Source organism: Aplidium turbinatum, chromosome 16, assembly GCF_918807975.1.
Source record: "Aplidium turbinatum chromosome 16, kaAplTurb1.1, whole genome shotgun sequence".
NCBI lineage: Eukaryota > Metazoa > Chordata > Ascidiacea > Aplousobranchia > Polyclinidae > Aplidium > Aplidium turbinatum.
Window position 1 is genome coordinate 22,130,656 of NC_137487.1, and position 8,231 is coordinate 22,138,886.

The following is an 8,231-nucleotide window of genomic DNA, read 5'->3' on the forward strand; positions in this document are numbered from 1 at the left end:
GCCATAGAAACCCGATCAAAGGTGGGGAATATGCGCATCTTTTGTTTCATCTGCAACACGAAAACAGGCGTATTACAGCGAGTTGAAACTTGAAAGCTGGTCAGCCATAAGTTGCGATATTGTAGTGAAAAGGGAGCAATGTCAAGTCGAAAACTTAATCAAACGTCTCTCTGTAACTATTTTTCAAGGGCTGTTTACGGATGTCAGCAACTTTTAAATTTATTAAAGGTGACGTGCTGTTGAATTGATGTAAACATGAATGATTTTGCTTTCAACAGGTATATTTTCAAGCATATGATCAAGTTAGTATTTTCATTCCATTTACAGTATACCTTTTAGTAAACCTGTTCGTCTCTTGTTTCATGCTAATAAATCTAGTTTGTTGCTAAACTTTATGTTGTGCTTAGCTTAAAGAGTCGCAGTCCATCAACCGCTAGCCAACGCAGACGCATAGCATGTGTTTTGGTCGAGCTTTGTTTATAATAATTAACGGCAGGTCGAACGTAGCGATAACTCCGAGTGTGGCAATAAAAGCAATCCTAGTGTGACGACATAATTACGTCATCCATCTGCGTGACATTTTGCTGAATTTACGTTGCTGCTGATGAAACACGCTTTCGCCCTCACGGCCAAAAAAATAATTAGGCGGCTATGATTTTAACTATTCAAAAGTACTAACTTATAGACATAAACATTATTTTTTTTGTAACATTTTCTTTGTTTTATTTTTCTTCATATCTTAAATTTTTCTGAAGATGATGCAACCTTGCCAAATTTCTTTCAACTCAATAACTTACTTCGGTCACAAGCACGTTTTAACGTTCGCATTTTGTCGCTTCTACCTTTTTCTACACCTTTGCTATGTTGACGTAAATTGTTTTTGATATCATGATCAGGAATAAAAACAACTGAACTGACATGACGAATTCAAGCACGTTTTAACGTTCGCGTTTTGTCGCTTCTACCTCTGTTATGTTGACGTGTATTATTTTTGATATGATGGTCAAAAATAAAAATAACTGAACTGACATGACGAATTCAAGCACGTTTTGTCGCTTCTACCTTTGCTATGTTGACGTGTATTGTTTTTGATATGATGGTCAGAAATAAAAACAACTGAACTGACATGACGAATTTTAATTTAATAGTTCAAACATTTTATTTTTATTCCTTTCTGCACGATTTCAACGTTTAGCGACGTTAAAACGATGTAAAAACGGCAATTGTAATTAGGCTACGGTACCCGATAATTTCCTTTTAAAAATTTCAAAAACTCGCTGAATAGGGCACTCGCCGAAAAAGGCTCTCGCCGAATCGGACTAGTCAAATCGGACTCGCCGAAACGGGCCATTCCGTGGCTCAACAGGCAGAAACGAGGACAGTAAGGTCCAGTTGTAGATTTTATATCAGACTTTCCTTGTCTTAGTATCTGGTTAAAGAACCTTTCATAAAAGCACGGGGGCAGTTTAACCTAGTGCTGGGGCTTGGTTTGGGTATGTTAGTGAGCCGGCCTTAAAACTCGTGTTTTTTTCTGGCAGCCATCGTGGCCTACCGAGAGCTCCTTCTCGGCGGCCAAATCTGCGTGTTTGGAGGCCAAAATACAATAACGATAGCACAAGTAAATAGCATTAAACTTGCAACAATGTTAAAATGATCACTTAGCGTTGTTGAAGTCTGGGCGACGTCCTGCAATAGAATCGTTGTACCACGTATTAAATGCTTTATCGGGATTGTAATCTGGTATTGCGGACCATCTAATGACTCTAAATTGTTTTAACTGCTCGCAGCTCAGTAAACTGTTTCAACTACATACCGCCTTTCATAAAACCTGACCATTTATTCCGTTATGATGTCACCATTGAGGGTGTGAAGTCACTAACCCACAGCGTTGTCAACTATGAACATGAAGACACGTGTTTTACCCACGGATGTCAACTAACCCAGTTCTCCTTTTTAACAACGATTCAATATCCGACAACATTGAATCGATATAAAAACGACAATATTGCCAGCCGATGTAAATTAACACTTCGTTAAAATAAACATCGGGAATTGCAAACAAAACTTACAACGCTGGTGATCGCAGCTGGATATATTCAATACAACAGCAGTGACTATGATGCGCTGACCTGATTCTGCGTCACTCTTTGATACTACATATTTTCGACATTTAATCCACGATCATTCTATTGTGAAATTAAATAATTGGCTAGAAGAAACCAGCGGCCAAACTTGGCCGACGGAGGAGGTAGCACCGGCGGCCATTCAAGCACTACTTAGCGGCCATGGCCGCGAGCTGCTTTAAGGCTTGAGTGAGTGTACGTACATTGCAGTACACTTACAATTTACAGTACCTCTGCTCTGGGCCCGAGGGATGTCTTTGAATTGCGCAAACTATGCAAAAAAACCCAGAAAAACACAGATATATTAGGTACTGCTAATCTGCTATTTTGCATTTATCAAATGCCGGCATTTGCTCAACAATCTAACCTATTAATGTAATTGATTAAGAATCAATTATCGGATGTCAAAAGTTAACTTATCCAGAAAGGCTATAAAAACTTGGTCTGCCCACTATTGAATACAGAAAATTCTAAGGTGACCTCATTGAAACATTCAAATATATGCATGACTTGTATGACGTCGATGTTCCCATTGGACTTGAAAAACATTTCTACAAGAGGACACAGCCTTAATTTAAAAAAGCCAAGGCCCAAGTCCAGAAAATTTAATAACTTTTTTAGTTGAGATGCAATTATGAATGAAACCACCTCCCTAAGTGTGTGGTTGCTTCACTGAGTGCAAATTCGTTTAAGGCTTTGTTAAATTAATTTTTCAAAAACTGGGATATTGTGTAGGCTACACCCCACAATGTTTCTAATTTTCATGTTAAGTTTTCTGTAAGCTTACCACAACAAGTTTTTTTTCCCAATATTTTTAACATTATTAATTTTATACATATATACCGTTGCCAATATCTAATAGTGTGTATAGTTTATTAAAAATGCATGGAGAATCAGCTGAGCCCTATTTGATGCATAGGCTTACAAATATTGCTTTAGTCTGATGGCATAATTTTTGGTGATATTTTTGTGTGTCTTTTTACCTACCCTCACTGATATTACATGGTGGTTTACTTTTGCGTGTGTATCACTGTTGATACCAACTTCAATATAGTTATTATAATTAGCTTGTTTACGATATGTAATTGAAAAATGAATAAGCACGAGAGCATCTCAGAAAAATAACTTTCACTTACCAGTACGTAGTAAAAGGTCAAGGCAGTTTGAAATTCTTAGGCCTAAAATATGGAATGATTTACCTTCAGAAATAGTTGGGGCTACTAGTATAAAAACTGTCACAAAAAGAAATTATTATATGAATAAACTTTGTCTGTGACTGTTTTTATTGTCACAACATTGACGACTGTTTCGCAAATTGTTTCGAATTGGACATTGTTGGTATAGGCTAGTTAGGCTACCTACGGTACCATATTATATAGGCTGTCACCTTATTAACAATATTCAAGTCAGCCCATAACCGACTGATTGTATTAGAGCAGAGGTCACCAAACTTTTTTCTCTGAGGGCAGGATTGCTGCGAGATTAACAGCTGCGGGCCGAATGCAAATTGCGAAAAGCTATACAACTATTTAGAATCTTCATTCACTTGAATTGTCCAAATCCTTCTGCTTATGATGTCTAGTCTGACTCTGGCTGGTATGATTTTCCTAAAAACAGAGATAGTGCACTGATGAAACATTGGTGTTTTGAACAACAAAGTTTGTGATGTCATAAGAAGAAACAATATGGAAAAATCATTAGCAGGTTGCGTGTAGCTCAACAGCAACGTCAGTCCTTTACAAAAAGTTAGGTAACTTTTTTCCTTAACAGTTGTACTAGTGCAGCTGTTATTTCCGCAGCACGTAGCGGGCCAGATGAAATCAGTTTGCGGGCCATAGTTTGGTGACCACCGTATTAGAGCATGAAGTTATAAACCATCATTAGGTGGTAGGCCTACTTTTAGTCTTTTTGCTTTGTCCTTTGTGCACAGTCTTTTAGTTAACAGTTGTTGTTTTTGCATTGGTGCTTTTTTTCTCATTTCTTTTGTAGGGCATGATATTTTTTTGATATTTGAAGGCAGTGGCTATTTGACCGGCTCAGGTCTTTTAAACTGTTTATGACGTTTTCTTTCAAAGCAAAAGACGAGAGGAGAAAAAAAGTACCTATATAAGTTCTAAATTCAACAATTTTATTTAACTGAGTCTGTGGCGCGTGCGATCCTTCTCGGGCTGGTGTTTGCGAGTGAATGAGTTTGATACTACCCCAAAGCGCTTTTTTTAAACTAAAATTTGACCCAAAGTGAACTCAATCGTTAGGCTGCTGCATTTTTGTGGTCAATTTTTAATTCGAGTAGCTTTTTTATGTCTTTTCAAATATAAGTAGCCTAATAAAGTTAAAGTTTTTTTAATTTGCTGGAATTTGAGAATTTCTCCGGGTAAGTTTCTGTTTGTCATAAGGGGATGTGACCGTGTTTGCTAGGGCTACCAAGCCTACCATACGTCTTCTTTTAAGAGGATTTGTCCTCTTTTTTCAAGAAAAATAAACTGTCCTCCAAGGACACTAAAAAATGCTCAAATGTCCTCCTTTTTGACAGTTTGTTTTTTTTTGCCTATATTTTCCACAGGAATACATTGCTTGCTGACGATTCAGCGACGGCTTGTAGGCTATTTGTTTTCAAAAACATTTTGTATAGCCAGGCTACCAATGTAACACGCTGATTTATAAATTCTACAAGAAATTGACGCATTTTATGGAACTGTTGTTGAATGTTGGGTAATTGCGATCGTGCCATATGTTAGACTGATTATCTTGCTTTGGTATCATGCACGCTATAACGTCCGCGTTTTGTCGCTTCTACCTTTTCTAGACCTCTGCTATGTTTGTCATGTATATATTGTTTTTTCGTTGTGATGGTCAGAAATAAAAACAAACTGAACTGAACGTTCATTGTCTGGTTCACATTAAACGACATTTTAAAGGCCTTGCTCACACTTTCACAAAAATTATTCTTTTACATACATACGTTCTACATTGATACAACGCTTGTAGACATTGTTACCAACTCAGTTTGGTTCGTTTGTTACTTGAAACAAATCAAAACGAATGTCTATAAGTGTCATGTATAGCCTATAACATCTTTGAACTAACCTACAGCAAAAGAAATCATGGCATGGATAAGGCTTACAGCTTTGCAAGGAAAGGGACAGATTTGTAGTTCACGTTTTTATGTGCAGCCTACTGTTTTAATCATATTTCTTGCAAGTAATTTCACAATTTGGAAGGCTGGCCATTCATTCCTTGTTGAAAAAAGTTAAGACTTGGCTACCTGGTGATCGTGCCTGATTTGTCACATTTTGCAAATTTTTGTGATCATGGCTGTCTGACTGAAACTGTCTACAAATTAGGTATTTTTTCACTTCTTGCAGACTCTTAACCACTTTGCTACGGCATTTTCACTTACCATACTTCATGGTGCCATCCAAACGACATTTTTTTCGCAATTTTTTCTGACGTTTTGGCTGTAATATAGGCTTGTTAACTCATTTTAAACTCATCCAAATGGCATATCTTCTTCTTCAAACTGTAAATCAGCTTCTGTTACATAGATTCAACAAATTCAGGCCTTCAATAAATGTAAAATGACTTGTTTGAAAACCTTTGTAACGAAACAAGTGTTTGCCTGGTTTTGAAACTCCTAAAGGCAAGTGAACTTATGAGAAACCTATTCAGCATGGGCAATTCATTCCACGTGAAGTAATCAGCAGTTTTTACATGAATTCAACAAGTCCAGGCCTTGAATCAACGTGAAAAGACTCATTGAATAGCCAGTTTGAACAGACTTTTCTCAAAACTGCTGGCAGACAGACCTACTTTTCACTGTGAAAGCAGAACATAACGATGATTTATTGAAGCCAAACTATTTCTGAGAGATAACAGAAGCTTTAGGGAATTCACCGAAGGGATACAAGCTGTATACGACCGTAAATGTTGTTCCAAAGCTAAGCAACAAAAATTTGCGTGTATACACGCTTGCCGGTGGTGCGAGCAAAACGTGCGCGCGTCTATACATGCTTGCCGAGCGTAAGTGGTTAATAATACAAAATCATTTGTTGTCTTTAAAAATGAGAAAAAATAAGTTAAACGTTTAGTCAATCTGTTTTCTTGTTCTTTTTTTCGGTAACTTTTGCTGCGTAGGCCTATACTATAATGATCTAAAATGATGTAAACGATTCTTCAAGCGTAAAATTCTACTTGCTGGCGAAATGTGTCCTCTTTTTAGGCGATGAAAATATGGTAGGCCTAGTGTTTGCCGAACCACGCATTACGTTTTTGCTTTCAACAACTTAGTTTGATGGCTGCAAAAATTTATAATACTTCTTTAAAAAAACGGTTTGATCAATGTTCAGTTAACTATCATATTGTGTGTATCTGTAGTACGAGATGACACGCCATTCGCCAGGGTGGTACAATACATAATAATTGTTTACTGTCAAAAGTGGAATATTGGATTTGGATGGATTGCGTTTGGTTAGGCCTCTACTGTCAGATCTGTCTGGCTTGTTGGGTCAGCATAACTCTTTAGGTCACGGAGGCACATGCGTTAGACAACTACCCAGCTAACACTAAGCGTTAAGACACTTTGTAGCAATCAGCATTTGATCATAATACCTATATCAACAAAAAGGATGCAACCTAGTTCGTACCATGAACAGTTCGTACCGTCAGTTCGTACCTTAAAAAGATCGAGAGAAAAAATTAAAAAAAGCCAAAGTCGCTGATCGCAGTTTCCGCAATCATTTTAAAATTTTCCCCCTGAAAAGATCGAAAGAAAAAAATAGCTCAAAACCGAAGTCCACTGATCGCAGTTTCCGCAAACATTTTTCCGCAGTTTCCGCTAACCCTAACCATAGATTAATCTATGCTCTAACCCTAACCCTCGCTGATCGCAGTTTCCGCAAAATTTTTTTCGCAGTTTCCGTTATCCCTTACCCTAATTCTAACCATAGAGTAATCTATGCTCTAACCCTAACCCTCGCTGATCGCAGTTTCCGCAAACATTTTTCCGCAGTTTCCGCTAACTTTTTACCCTAACCATAGAGTAATCTATGCTCTAACCCTCGCTGATCGCAGTTTCCGCAAACATTTTTCCGCAGTTTCCGCTAACCGCAGTTTCCGCTTACCCTAACTATAACCATAGAGTAATCTATGCTCTAACCATAACCCTCGCTGATTGCAGTTTCCGCAAACATTTTTCCGCAGTTTCCGCTAACCCTAACCATAGAGTAATCTATGCTCTAACTCTCGCTGATCACAGTTTCCGCAAACATTTTTCCGCAGTTTCCGCTTACCCTAACTATAACCATAGAGTAATCTATGCTCTAACCCTCACTGATCGCAGTTTCCACAAATATTTTTCCGCAGTTTCGCAATTTTCGCTAACCGCAGTTTCCGCTAACCCTAACCCTCGAGTTTGTTTCAAATTGTTTGGGGAAACTCCGATCAGCGACTTCGGCTTTGTGCTATTAAACTGCGATCAGGGACTTCGGCTTTTTTTAATTTTTTCTCTCGATCTTTTCAGGGTACGAACTGACTGTACGAATGGTTCAAGGTACGAACTAGGTTGCACCCAACAAAAAAACGTTAATTTGTTTTGCTAACTGCTGCTTGCTGGGATGCTGGCTTCTCAGTGCTGGCGTGCTCACTACTACCACGTGTTGTCTAGCGAAGTTGCGAGAAAAAAGTAGTCACGTACTCAGTTGACCGACATTGCAGCCTTCTTTGTTTGCAGTATTTCAGAGTGACGTCGCCAATCGCCATTTTGTACACCAAAACTTTTCACCGGCGAATATTTTCACTAGCCAATCGGACTAGTACTGCAACATTTCTACTAGTCCGCGCAAATGTTCACTAGCCAATGGCTAGCAAATTAGCGTTAAGATCGAACCCTGATTACGTATAATTGTATAAACTTGCAAAATGCCCAGTCAGAGAAGACCTAGAAGTCTTGAGAGGTAACTTCCAATTTCCCATAGCACCACATACTTAAACTCTCAAAGTGGTGTCTCTTCACCAGGTGCAGTTTTACATCAGTACCGTACTCAAACCGACCTTTGTTGAAGTGACAGAAGTGTGAACTGTGAACAAAATAAACACAAGTATCAAGTACAA

The 8,231-nt window shown here is 38.2% G+C and overlaps 1 protein-coding gene across 1 annotated transcript in view; it reads right to left on the reverse strand.

Annotated features, from left to right (window-relative positions):
- Positions 1-7,898, reverse strand: part of LOC145785330 (protein aveugle-like) — a 30,813-nt gene extending 22,915 nt beyond the window's left edge. The window contains exon 1 of the mRNA XM_082596991.1: positions 7,816-7,898. The gene's annotated coding sequence lies outside the window, so the exon portion shown is untranslated. The remainder of the gene's footprint in view (positions 1-7,815) is intronic.
- Positions 7,899-8,231: the final 333 nt, after the last annotated feature.